The following is a 14,226-nucleotide window of genomic DNA, read 5'->3' as shown; positions in this document are numbered from 1 at the left end:
GTCTTTTCCAAGGAGTCAATTCATATTAGGTGGCCAGAGTACTGGAGTTTCAACTTCAACACCAGTCCTTCCAATGAATAGTCAGGACTGATATCCTTTAGGATGGACTGGTTGGATCTCCTTGCAGTCCAAGGGACTCTCAAGAGTCTTCTCCAATACCACAGTTCAGAAGCATCAATTCTTCGGTGCTCAGCTTTCTTTATAGTCCAACTCTCACATCCATAAATGACTACTGGGAAAAACCATTGCTTTGACTAGACGGACCTTTGCAGGCAAAGTAATGTCTCCGCTTTTTAATATGCTATCTCGGTTGGTCATAACTTTTCTTCCAAGAAGCAAGCATCATTTAATTTCATGGCTGCAGTCATCATCTAGAGTGATTCTGGAGCCCCAAAATACAAAATCTACCGCTGTTTTGTTTCCCCAACTATTTGCCACGAAGTGATGAGACTGAATGCCATGATCTTCGTTTTTTGCATGTTGAATTTTAAGACAACTTTTTCACTCTCCTCTTTCACTTTCATCAAGAGGCTCTTTAGTTCTTCTTTGCTTTCTGCCATAACAGTGGTGTCATCTGGTTATTGATATTTCTTCTGGTAATCTTGACTCTAGCTTGTGCTTCATCCAGCCAGGCATTTCGCATGATGTACTCTGCATTTAAATTAAATAAGCAGAGTGACAATATACAGCCTTGACATACTCCTTTCCCAATTTGGAACCAGTCCATTGTTTCATGTCCAGTTCTAACTCTTGCTTCTTGATCTGAATACAGATTTCTCAGGAGGCAGGTAAGGTGGTCTGGTATTCCCATCTCTTGAAGAATTTTCCACAGTTTGTTGTTATCAATGCAGTCAAAGACTTTTGCAGAATCAATAAAGCAGAAGTGGATGTTTTTTTTGTATTCTATTTCTTTTTCAATGATCCAACAGATGCTGGCAATTTGATCTCTGGTTCCTCTGCCTTTACTAAATCCAGCTTGAATATCTGGAATTTCACAGTTCATGTACTGTTGAAGCCTGGCTTGGAGAATTTTGAGCATTACTTTACTAGCGTGTGAGATGAGTGCAATTGTGCAGTAGTTTGAGCATTCTTTGGCATTGCCTTTCTTTGGGATTGGAATGAAAACTGACCTTTTCCAGTCCTGTGGCCACTCTGAGTTTTCCAAATTTGCTGGCATATTGAGTGCAACACTTTCACAGCATCATCTTTTAGGATTTGAAATAGCTCAACTGGAATTCCATCACCTTCACTAGCTTTGTTCATAGTGATGCTTCCTTAGGCCCACTTGATTTCGCATTCCAGGATGTCTGGCTCTAGGTGAGTGATCACACTATCATGGTTATCTGGGTCATGAAGATCTTTTTTGTATAGTTCTGTGTATTCTTGCCACCTCCTCTTAATCTTTTCTGCTTCTGTTAGATCTATACCATTTCTGTCCTTTATTGTGCCCATCATTGCACAAAATATTCCCTTGGTATCTCTGATTTTTTTGAAGAGATCTCTAGTCTTTCCCATTCTATCTCACTCTAAGTTTCACAGAGTTGAAATAAATTTCTATGTCCAAGATGGGGCCACGCCGTCTTGGCATATCTTTGGTGCCATGTCAGCACCAGAACTTATGTAACTTTGATATCCCTATAAAGCCATTTTATCAGAAATGCAGTATATCCAGTCAGCCAATCCCAAATACCAAGCCAACCCATGGCTCTATACTTGCTTCCTTGTGCTTAATCCATTTTTTATTTTTCTTATCCTTGCTTCTTATTCTTTGCCCTATAAAAAAGGTTCCTGCTTTCTGCCCTATTTTGCAGTTCTCTGGGTCCTTGGGAATGAATACTGCCCAGTTCATGAAATATTAAACTATTGAAATGTTAAAAAGAATTTTTTTAACTTGTGCCGGGCATAAAACACTAGTCCGAACTTTCTCCCAAGTGATTTTAGTTTGGGATCCTCATGAAATCTCCACTTCAGTCATGCTGTTCTAAATTTGCATCTCAGGAGACTTCCCTGATGATCCAGTGGTTGATAATCTGCCTGCCAATGCAGGGGACATGGGTTTGATACCTGGCCTGGGAAGATTCGACATGTTGCCCAGCAACTAAGCCCATGCACCACACACTGGAGCCCATAAGCCACAACTACCCAAGTTCAAGCACCCTAAAGCCCATGTTGGCAGCAAGTGAAGCCACTGCAGGGAGAAGCCCACCCACTTTAACTAGACAGTAGCCCCCTGCCCACTGCAACTAGGGAAAGACTGCACATAGCAACCAAGACTCGGTGCAGCCAGAAGTTAAATACATAATAAGATGGTAGATATGCACCAAAAACTGCAGTCCATGGGGTTGCTAGGAGTCAGACACGACTGAGCGACTTCACTTTCACTTTTCATTTTCATGCATCGGAGAAGGAAATGGCAACCCACTCCAGTGTTCTTGCCTGAAGAATCCCAGGGACGGGGGAGCCTGGTGGGCTGCCATCTATGGGGTCGCACAGAGTCGGACACGACTGAAGCGACTTAGCAGCAGCAGCAGCATGCTCCAAAAATAAAATCAATATATTTAGATTTCAGAAAGTACAAACAGCGAATCTCAGAATTTCTCTCCAGTAAGGTTAGCTTTAGTTTTCTTAAGTAAATTGGTGCAGCAATCATTTCATTGTACCTCCACTTTATCTCCTATGCCAAAATCTAGCACAAATGATTTGAGCATCTAGTTGGGGAAAGGAGACAGGTTTTCTCTGTAGAGCATGACTCTTCAAAAGAATCGATATTAGAAGGACAGCAAGGGGAGGATCAGAGCTAGCTAAAGAGTATTCTTCTATGTTGTAAATAAAAATTTTGAGAATTCCTCCTTGCAAGGACTTGATTTAAACTATCTTTATATAGCTCTCACCATAGTTGATGTTTTACATTTATCTATTTATCTGATCTTTCCCTTCAAACTATAAACTCCCTGAGGGCAGGGCCTGTGTCTTCTCCATCTTACAGTTTTTTCATATCACCTCTCCCAATTCTCCTACAGAAGGCCCTTAACTGTGTTTTGAATTAATAACATTGGGTTTTATTCAGGTTTGGAGTTTAGAATGCTGTATAATGGTTCTCTTTCTGGAACTCATGCTGCTCATAGTGGAGAACAGTAAGTAGCCAATCCATTACAGAAATGAATAAACAATCCTGCATTCTGTGAAAACATCCAAGGAAATGCTACCTATGAGGTCTTCTCAGTAGAGATTTGAACACACAGGATAAAAATAAAAGCAATGTTGCAGGCCCTCTCCCCCAACAGCTTCAAATATGTGCTTTGGTTTGAAACAGATGGATTTTCATTGAGCACAATACTCTGACAGCTAAAAATAAAACAAATGCCCTTTCTGATACTTTAGAATACCCAAGGCCCATGATTCAAGAAAATACATGGAGAAATGTCATCACTTATTTAACTCCTGTAAAGAGTTTCCAAAATAAAATTGCTGATGCTGCTTATCTTGGTTCATGTAAATATTTTTAAAGGAAAGGATCTAGATGCCTTTTTATGCCTCAGCACTATAATAGATAAGATGTAAAAGGACTCTAAGTCCCTAGGGATAAATCAATAATATTTTTATATATATTAGAAGCTATTTTAACTCACAGAATACTCAGAGAGGCCTAATTTGATTTCTTTCTTATAAGCATTTGGGAGATACAAGTGTTTTATTTCAATTTTATAGATGAGGAAACTGAAGGGTACAGAACTGAGGTGATTTTTCCAAAGTCATCACCCCAAGGTTAATGCTTCCACATCCTGAACTCTTATTTTTTAAATCATGCAGTTTTGCTACTGATCTTTTGGTACTATAGTGTTCTTATTCCCCTTTATTCTACCTTGGTGTCTGTGGAAAATATTGCTAATGAGGTACTTTCCTCTAGCAGGGTTACCATGTGATAGCAATTTCCACCTTGACTCAGAGCAGTAGGAAAAATAACAAAGGAAAAATTACAAAGAGCATCTGCTGATGATAGCAAAGGCTGTAGAGGGGCTAGAATGGAAAATTCTGGGAACAAGACTGAAGCTTCCCCTAAAAGCTACACAGCACTTTATGCATGGATCTCTTAGCAATTTTTCTTCAGTCATCAGTGGATGACAATGATCTAGAATGTAGGACTGCAGTAAGCAAGTTTAAGTGGGCTAACCACGGAAAATGACCTGAGAATTTGCATGTACTGCCACAATTTATACACAACCAAGAAATTTTATGGTGCAGCATTAAATAAGAATGACAGCTAGTTAATGTCTGTAAGTGATGACCTTCCACTTCCCTCATGTCTTCGCAATAGCAGCGGATGCCTTACACCAGCATTGATTCCTGCCATTCTAAAGCTGCTTTCAAAGGCTTTTCTACTGCTGCAGTAAGTGCCAATGCAGCTATACTGCTCCATTTTAACTAAGCTCTTTCCTTATAATCTAAATCCTTCATGCCAATTACCATAACTATCAGCTTTAATCTGACATTTCAAAAAACAGAATTTCAAATATCAAATACACATTCCATATATCTCTTCCTACAAAAACATTCAAACTGTGCTAGTATTTGGTTTCAGGATTCATTCATCTGATCAAAATTAAGTAATAAACTGGTTGAAGAAAAACTCTCAAGTCAATTTTGGAAGAATTGAGGAAAATTTTATTATGGACTGGATGTTAAATGATATTAGGAAATTATGTTCTTTTATTAGGTGTAATATGATATTGTGCTTTTTAGAGGGAAGTCTATTTTTAGGAAATACCAATTGAAGTATTTGTAGGTAAAGTGTAATGATATCTGCAACTTACTTATTGAATTTAATCCAAAAATAAATATACATATGTATACACAGAAAAAGTTATAGATGATTAAATAAATGAAGCAGATATAAAAATTACTGAATACTTTGTGGATATATTTGCTAACAGAGGTACTGAGGTAAACAAAGTTCCTGACTTCATAGTCCAGTAGTCTAATTAAAGATATGCAAATATAATAACTATTGCAATTTGTAATGAATATAGTACTAGCAGTGGAGGAGGTAATGGCAACCCACTCTGGTATTCTTGCCTGGAAAATCCTATGGACAGAGGAGACTGGCAGTCTACAGTCTACAGGGTCGCAAAGAGTCAGACATGACTCAGCACGCAAGCACACTAGCAGTAGGTAGCAAGATACTTGAAAGCATAAAAGCGGAAGAAAATAATTCTACCTACAGATGTGAAGTGAAGACTTCCACAGGGAGTGATGCCTATAGAGGGACTTAAAAATATATACATGAACAGGAAAGACATTGGCAGAGGGAAGGGATGGGCATCACTGTGGAAGCCTGAAATAGAATAAAAGGGTTAGGAAACAGCACACTCTAGGTGACTAGGCCCCTGAGCATGAGATAGAAAGAGTGAGAGATAAGTCTGGAAAGTCATGCAAACTGGGGATCTGATAAGAAGAGTACATTCTACTAAAGAGTCACAATATTTTCCTAGAGGCAGTATGAATCCTTAAAAAATGTTTAAATTGTGTTAGCTTGACTTATTGTGGTGATCACCTCACAATATATACAAAATGGAATCATTATTGCATACATCTGAAGCTAACAATGTTACATGTCAATTATATCACAATTTTTAGAGTTGTTAAGAAAAGGATCGGCTTTCCAGGTGGTTCAGTGGTAAAAATTCCGCCTAACAATTTAGGAAACACAGGAGATGTGAGTTCAATCCCTGGGTTGGGACGATCCCCTGGAGGAGGAAATGGCAATCCACTCCAGTATTCTTGCCTGGAAATCCCCTGGACAGAGAAGCCTGGTGGGCTACAGTACATAGGGTCACAAAGAGTTGAACACAACTAAGCGATTACACATGCACATATGCAAGAAAGGGTATGGAAAGCTCATTAATCCATGACTTATCAACTGAGTAGTTATTTGAACTCCTGGATCAAAACAACTTCTTGGTTAGCATCTTACAAAAATAATCCTAAATCTCACAACAATTTGAAGAAAATAATGACAATTTTTCTGATTAAGTGAGCCAAGTCTAAACAATTAGGCCCAGAGAAAGCATACCAATGGAGATTAAATACTGGAAGCTGTTAATTAAATAACACATAGATAAATATGTGTCAATTAAGAAAATATGACATGCACATATAAGGACTAGAAACTAAACCAAAGAAAGATAATTTAAGGAAAATGGTTCACAAATATTGGAAGATTAACTTTTAAAGGAAATCAACCCTAATGTTGGATAGCATCACCAATTCAATGGACATGAACTTGGGCAAACTCCGGGAGATAGTGAGGGACAGGGAGGCCTGGCATGCTGCAGTCCATGGGGTCACAAAGAGTCAGACACAACTTAGCAACTGAACAAATCTGAATATTCATTGGAAGGGCTGATGCTGAAGCTGAAGCTCCAATACCTTGGCCACTTGATGCAAAGAGCTGGCTCATTGGAAAAGACCCTGATGCTGGGAAAGATTGAGGGCAGGGGGAGAAGGGGATGACAGAATGAGCTTTTGGATGACATCACCAACTCAATGGACATGAGCTTGAGCAAACTCAGGGAGAGAGTGAAGGACAGGGAAGCCTGCTGTGCTGCCATTCATGGGTAAAGGGTGAGACAAGAATTAGTGACTGAACAACAAAAACTTTGAAGAACTTTTCACCAGTGTGTTAATCCACTCATGAACACTGAATTTTTTTCATCAAAGATAATTGGCTATTCATTCAAGCCTATGAACAAACAACCCTCCTAAATTTTTAGGAGTTGATACTGGATACCAAATGGCAAATGAATATAAGGTCTCAGTGAAATGATTATCCAATACAGAAACTATGTTTCCATATGCACTTTGCATTTTGAAAAATCCACCTTTATATACAAATAAAGAAGCTACACCTCTACTGCTGTCTGATTTTGTTTAAGCCTATATTTACCTTTTAAAATTTGGTCAGTGTAAGATTAGCTTGGTTGCATCCTCAGACTCAATTTCCCTATTTTTTTAATTTTAACTTTTTCTTCACAAATCATATATACTGGATACTGCAAGAAAGTACATTTTAAGTAATTTTTCATTTTAGTTTTGTCAGATGCTGTGTATATGCTGGTAATGCTGTGTATTATCACCCTACATAATTAACTACTATGCAGAGTAAGTACATCATGAAAAATGCCAGGCTGGATGAAGCACAAGCTAGAATCAAGATTTCTGGGAGAAATATCAACAGCCTCAGATATGCAAATGATATCACTTTAATGGCACAAAGTGAAGAGGAACTAAAGAGCCTCTTTTTTAATTTATTTTTTAATTGAAGGATAATTGCTTTACAGAATTTTGTTTTGTGTCAAACCTCAACCTGAATCAGCCATAGATATACATATATCCCCTCCCTTTTGAACTTTCCTCCCATCTCCCTCCCCATGCACCCCTCTAGTTGATACAGAGTCTCTGTTTGAGTTTCTTAGTCGTTCAGCAAATTCCCGTTGGCTATCTGTTTAGCATATGGTAATGTAAATTTCCATGTTACTCTTTCCGTACATCTCAGCCCTCCTCCCTCTCCCCATGTCCACAATGCTATTCTTTATGTCCGTTCCTCCAGTGAATTCTTCAGTACCATTTTTCTAGATTCCATATATATGCATTAGAATACGGTATTTATCTTTCTCTTTCTGGCTTACTTCACTCTGTATAATAGGTTCTGGGTTCATCCACCTCATTAGAACTGACTCCAAGGCATTCCTTTTTATGGCTGAGTAATATTCTATTGTGTATACGTACCACAACTTCTTTATCCATTCATCTGTCGATGGACATCTAGGTTGCTTCCATATTCTAGCTATTGTAAACAGTGCTGCAATGAACAATGGGATACATGTGTCTTTTCAATTTTGTCTTCCTCAAGTTATATGCCTAGAAGTGAGATTGCTGGGTCATATGGTGGTTTTATTCCTAGTTTTTTTAAGGAATCTCCATACCATCTTCCATAGTGCTGTATAGTTCCCTTTTCTCCACACCCTCTCCAGCATTTACTGTTTGTAGATTTTTTGATGATGGCCATTCTGACCGGTGTGAGGTGATATCTCATTGTAGCTTGGGTTTGCATTTCTCTAGGAATGACCAGTGTTAAGCATCTTTTCATGTGTTTGTTAGCCATCTGTATGTCTTCTTTGGAGAAATGTCTGTTTAGGTCTTTTTCACACTTTTTTGGGTTGTTTGTTTTTCTGGTATTGAGTTGTATGAGTTGCTTGTATATTTTGGAAATTAATCCTTTGTCAGTTGTTTCATTTGCTCTTATTTTCTCCCATTCTGAGGGTTGTCTTGTCACCTTGCTTATAGATTCCTTTGCTGTGCAAAAGCTTTTAAGTTTAATCAGATCCCACTTGTTTACTTTTGTTTTTATTTCCATTACTCTAGAAGGTGGGTAAGAGAGGATCTTGCTTCAATTTATGTCATCAAGTGTTCTGTCTATATTTTCCTCTAAGAGTTTTATAGTTTCTGGTCTTACCTCTTGATGAGGGTGAAACAAGAGAGTGAAAAAACTCATGTTTCAGAGTAAAAAAGTCACGTCTGACTCTGCGACCCCATGGACTGTAACCCAGAAGGCTTCTTTTCCCACGGGAATTTTCAAGGCAAGAATACTGGAGTGGGTTGCCATCTCCTTCTCTGTGGGATTTCTGACCTAGGGATCAACCCTCATCTCCTGCACTGGCAGGCTGATTCTTTACCATGGTTCCATGTGAGAAGCCTGCTGTGTATAAAACATACTCCTAATAACATGAGATGTTCTAACTTCACTTTTCAGACTTAAAACTTTTACAGGGCTTAATGTAACACTATTTAATTTTTTTCTCTAATTTATCAGAATGAGGAATTATGGCTTATAATCACATGGTTATAATCTAGTATGGAAGAAAAATAAGAATTTTAATGCAAAGATCTATTTAGGAGATAGTTTTTGGGAAATTTTAGAAATAAAGTAAATATACTTAAATATAGTTTCTTAATAGATTGCTGGAGGAGTACTCAAAGAAAAGAGACAAGAAACTTTAAAGTAAACAACATTAAAATCCTTAGCAAGCACTTGTATACTAGATCCCTGGGAGGAATTATAACATCTGTTGGGTTTTTCCTAATGTGAATTCCTGGGCTACCAATTAGAAATGGAAAATTACTTGAGTTGCACATGTAGCCCACAGTAACTAATCAGATTCTAGGATTCTCCCACACTAGCCTTTTGGTCATACCACTAGAAGAAAACAAAGAAAATGTTGACATTGTCAGAGAAGAAACAGAGAGCTCTTTATCTACTTAAAACTAGGATGGGCGGAGGAGAGGGAAGCAGTGAGGTTCTGAAATCTCCTTGAAGCAGCTCAGATTAAAGAAGATCAAAGCAACAGGTTTTGCCAACTGGGGAATGGACAGTTTGGGTTCCTTTAGCAATGATCCCTCTGATAAGCCACCTTGCCAAGGTTGCTCCACCTACCTCATGGAGCTTTATATCAAGTGTGCAATTTCCTTATTTCCTCTGCTTACCGTGTTTCACTTGAGGATTTGAGTACAAGAAACATCAAAGTGATTATACTTATGAAATGTAGATTTTCCTCTTCTTGACCCTAGCTGGATTTTCAAGAAGAAATGGCCCTTTTACAAGCTGTGATGGAATGTGGCTTTGGAAATTGGTAGGATATAACCAATCAGATGTGCGCCAAGACCAAGGAGGAGTGTGAGAAGCACTATATGAACCATTTCTTCAATAACCCTCTCTTCCCATCTACCCTGCTGAACCTGAAGCAAGCAGAGGAGGCAAAAACTGCTGACACTGCCGTTCCATTTCACTCTGCAGACGACCCTCCCCGACCTACTTTTAACTCCTTGTTTTCTCAGGACATGGCAGGATACATGCCAGCTCAAGCAGATTTCATACAGCAGTTTGACAATTATGCGAAGTACTTGAGAGATATTGATTTTGTCGAAGATGACTGGGACATTCTACATGCTCTGAAGATGGCTGTAGTAGACATCTATCATTCCAGGATGAAGGAGGACAAAGATGAAAAAAAATTGAGATCACGAATTAATCAACCTTAGGAAGTTTCAGTTAATGGAACGATGATACCCCAAGGAAGTCCAAGATCTTTATGCAAAAAATGAGGTGATTTGCAAGGACAGTGGGGCCGGTGGGGCCTGACAAGTTCATTGAAAGCCAGGCATTGGAATTTGAACTCCAAAGGGAAATCAAAAGGCTCCAGGAATACAGGACAGCAGGCGTTATCAATTTTTGTAGCGCCAGAATTTACAATCACCTCAAGAAGACTCAAGAAGAGGAACCCCTCAAACACAGAATGCGCTCTGAGGTCCTCCAGTGCATCAGACAGCAGCGCCTGCCAGCAGTGGCTCCACCCGCAGGCTGACGTTGACTCTGGCTTGAGTCCTTCTGTTCGAATGACTTCGAATTCAGGTAGATGAAGTGTACTGCCCTTGAAACTCAGCGGCCTCCCTGGCACAGAGAAGTTGAGTGAAAAAGAAAAGGAGCTCTGTTAGATGGTGAGGTTGGTCCCAGGAGCCTATTTAGAATACACATCTGCTCTATTGAACAAATGTCACAAGCAAAGGGGCTTGAAACTGGCCCAGGCGAGAGCACTCATCAAGGCAGACATGAACAAAACCCAGAAAATCTATGATTTCATCATCTGAGAAGGATACATCACCAAAGCCTGTGAGGCTCCCCAGGAGTATTGCGGGCCAAAGGGCCGCAAGGGCATTCTGGAGCCTCATTTTTTAACTGAATTCTCATTGAGAAAAAAGGGAAAGAAAAAAGGAAATCTTCAGTTGTATTAGTGTCTACTTTCTTCCCCACCCTGCTTTAAAATACTCCTCTTGTTGGTATTGTACTGCAGAGTTATGTGCTAGATAAGCTATTATTAATTGTGTGTGGGCATTCATTCCTAATACCTCTTGTAACTAAAACAAGAACCATAGTACCACACATCACAGTATTGGTAGAAGTAGAACTAAACCAGTCTGTAGTCCCAGGAGTCCAGCTCAGATCCTCGTACCTGCTTAGGAGGTTGGTTTTCTAATTATCTGTTTTGCATTCAAACATTACACACCGATGTTAAATAAAGAGGCTATATAGAGAGAAAGCTTTCTCCTTCTGTCTGAGATTTTATTTTTAAGCTAACAACTTAGGTTTATGAGCAGAAAGGAGGAAAACCTCCCCCATGATGGTCTTGTCCCAAACTGCACCTTGAACTTGAATGTTTGGTTCTGTAATCTGCAGTCTGACTCTCTCAACTGCAGAAGACTTTTTGAGTAGGTTACACCCGATATAAAATGTCTCTGTTATTTTTAGAACGAATGGATTAAAATGTTTTGCTACTTAAAAAAAAAAAAAAACTAGGATAAAGAATGCAAGATGCAAATAGCCAGATTATTATTACTTTTTAATCAAGAAGCACCTGAGATAATCCTGTTAAGTTTTCCATTGAGTTCATGGCCTAGAAAATTTAATACAGCCTTCAGGGAACCTGCAGGCACAACACAAAGGTGCCATCTAAAATTTGAAATATTTAAAATCCCAGTATAACCTTTAAAAATGCTTGCAAATTTTGTATTCTTCTCCTTAATATATCAATGCTTCTTTTGAAGTAAAAATGGCTTCAGCTACCTACAAGTTAAATTACTAGCCCTTTTCATAAATCTTTGAATAAAACCAATGTTTTCTAAGATAACCATGCTTATTTCCAGCTTTATATTTCCAAAGCATACTCAGCTGGAGAAGAATGACCCAGAAAAAATCTAAAGGTTTCCATGTAAAGATCACATGCTTAGGATAACACTGAGGTCTCTAGTGCTCCAGAGAAGGACTATCTGCTCTTCAGTTAGTGAAGACTGTTGGTATTTTATTCACTCATTCGTGTCTGATTCTTGAAACCCCATGGACTGTAGCCCACCAGGCTCCTCTGCCCATGGGATTTCCCAGGCAAGAATACTAGAGTGGGTTGCCAGGCCTTTCTCCAGGGGATTTTCCCCATCCAGGGATCAAACCCAGGTTTCCTGACAGGTAGGCAGATTCTTTACTGTCTTAGCCACCAGAAATGTCCAGCTTCCCACCAGGGAAGTTGATATTTTAAAGGTATTTTTCATTACTAGGGGAACTACTAGTACTATGCTACTATTGGTCATGTCTTGAGATCAGAGAAGAAAAAGAAATTATATTTTAGGTTAAACTAAGAAAAATTCGAGGGAAAAACGATGATTTTCCCAGCTTTGGCTCACCTTTAGATCAACAGCAACTGAACTTAAAAGCAAATGCCACAGTTTTGCCAAAAGAAAACTGTAAGGTTTTAGGCCCCACAGTAGTCAGACAGCATAAGGTAAGCGAGTATGATTAGAAATCTGAATAAGAACTTTCTTTTCCTTATTTTTTCAACTGCCTATATAATTGACTATAACATTTGTTGCAGGTGTACAACATAGTTGTTCAACACATACACATTATGAAATGACCTCCATAAGTCTAGTAACGGTCTATCACCGTACAAAGTTTTAAATTATTGTTGATTATATTCCCTATGCTGTACATTACCTCCCCAGGACTTACTTATTATATAACTAGAAGTTTGTACTGGGCTTCCCTGAAAGTTCAGTTGGTAAAATATCCACCTGCAATGCAGGAGACCCTGGTTCTATTCCTGGGTTGGGAAGATCTGCTGGAGAAGGGATAGGCTACCCACTACAGTATTTGTGGGCTTCCCTGTGTTTCAGCTGGTAAAGAATCTGGCTGTAATGCAGGAGACTTGCGTTCGATTCCTGGGTTGGGAAGATAGCCTGGAGAAGGGAAAGGCTGCCCACTTCAGTATTCTGGTCTGGAGAATTCCATGGACTCTATAGTCAACAGGGTCGCAAAGAGTCAGACACAACTGAGTGTAAATGCTGTGCTGTGCAAAAGTTTATACTTATTAATCTCCTTTGCCAATCTTATCCATTCCTCCACCCGCCTCTCTTCTGGCAACCCACCAGTTTGTTACCTGTATCTATGAGTCTGTTTCTGCTTTGTTTTGTTTGTTGATTTGTTCTTATGTTCCACATACAAGTGAAATTATACAGGATTTGTCTTTCTCTGTCTGACTTATTTCACTTTGCTTAATACATTCTCGATCCATCCATGTTGTTGTAAATGGAAAGATTTCATTCTTTCTCATGACTAATATTTCATTTCTTATATTAATAGCATCTTCTTTATCCATTCACCTATCAGTGAACACTTAGGTGACCTCCAAGTTTTGGCAACAATAAACCACTGTGATGAACAAAGAGGTCATATATTTCTTCAAATTAGTGAGTTTTGTCTCTTTGTATAGATGTCAAAGAGTGGAATTGGTGGGTGGTATGGTAGTTCTATTTTTAATTTTTTGAAGAATCTCTATGCTGTCTACCATAGTGGCCACACAAATTTATATACTCACCAATAGTGTAAGAGGGTTCCCTTTTCTCCACATCTTCTCTAGCATTTATTGCTTATAGATTTTTTGATGACAACCATTCTGATCAGTGTGAGGTGATACCTCATTGTAGTTTTGATTTGCAACTCTCTAATAATTAGTGATATTGAGAAGCTTTTCATGTGTTTGTTTTCCATCTGTGTGTCTTCTTTGGTGAAATATCTATTTAGGTCTTCTGCCATTTTTTCACCAGGTTGTTCTTTTTATTATTGAGCTGCATGTGCTGTTTGTATATTTTAGAGATTAATCTTTCATCAGTTGCCTCATTTTAAAATATTTTCTCTCATTCTGAAGATTGTCTTTTTGTTTTGTTTATAGTTTCTTTTGTTCTGAAAAAAAAAAAGTTTAATTAGGTCCCTTTTGTTTATTTTGTTTTTATTTTCATTACTCCAGGACATGGGTTACAAAAGATCTTGCTGCAATTTATGTCAGAGAGTGTTATGCCTGTGTTTTCCTCTAAGAGCTTTAGTGTCTGGCTTACTTTTATGTCTTTAATCCATTCTGAGGTGTGTGTGTGTGTGTGTGTGTGTATGGTGTTAGAGAGTGTTCTAATTTCATTCTTTTACATGTAGCTATCCAGTTTTCCCAGCACCACTTATTGGTGAGACTGTCTTTTCTCTATCGTATATTCTTGCATTCTTTGTCACAGATTATGTATGTGGGTTTATCTATGGGCTTTCTATACAGTTCCATCGATCCATTTTTTTGGTAATAT

General features: G+C 38.6%; 1 long non-coding RNA gene and 1 pseudogene across 1 annotated transcript in view; one reads left to right on the top strand and one right to left on the bottom strand.

Annotated features, from left to right (window-relative positions):
* Positions 1-14,226, bottom strand: part of LOC132343227 (uncharacterized) — a 141,435-nt gene that overhangs the window by 83,854 nt on the left and 43,355 nt on the right. The gene's annotated exons all lie outside the window — the stretch shown is intronic.
* LOC785429 (transcriptional adapter 2-alpha-like) lies at positions 8,354-10,701 on the top strand (annotated as a pseudogene).

Source organism: Bos taurus, chromosome 20, assembly GCF_002263795.3.
Source record: "Bos taurus isolate L1 Dominette 01449 registration number 42190680 breed Hereford chromosome 20, ARS-UCD2.0, whole genome shotgun sequence".
In the NCBI taxonomy this organism is placed as follows: Eukaryota; Metazoa; Chordata; class Mammalia; order Artiodactyla; family Bovidae; genus Bos; species Bos taurus.
Note: the sequence above shows the minus strand (reverse complement) of the source record. Positions and strands in the feature narration are given on the sequence as shown.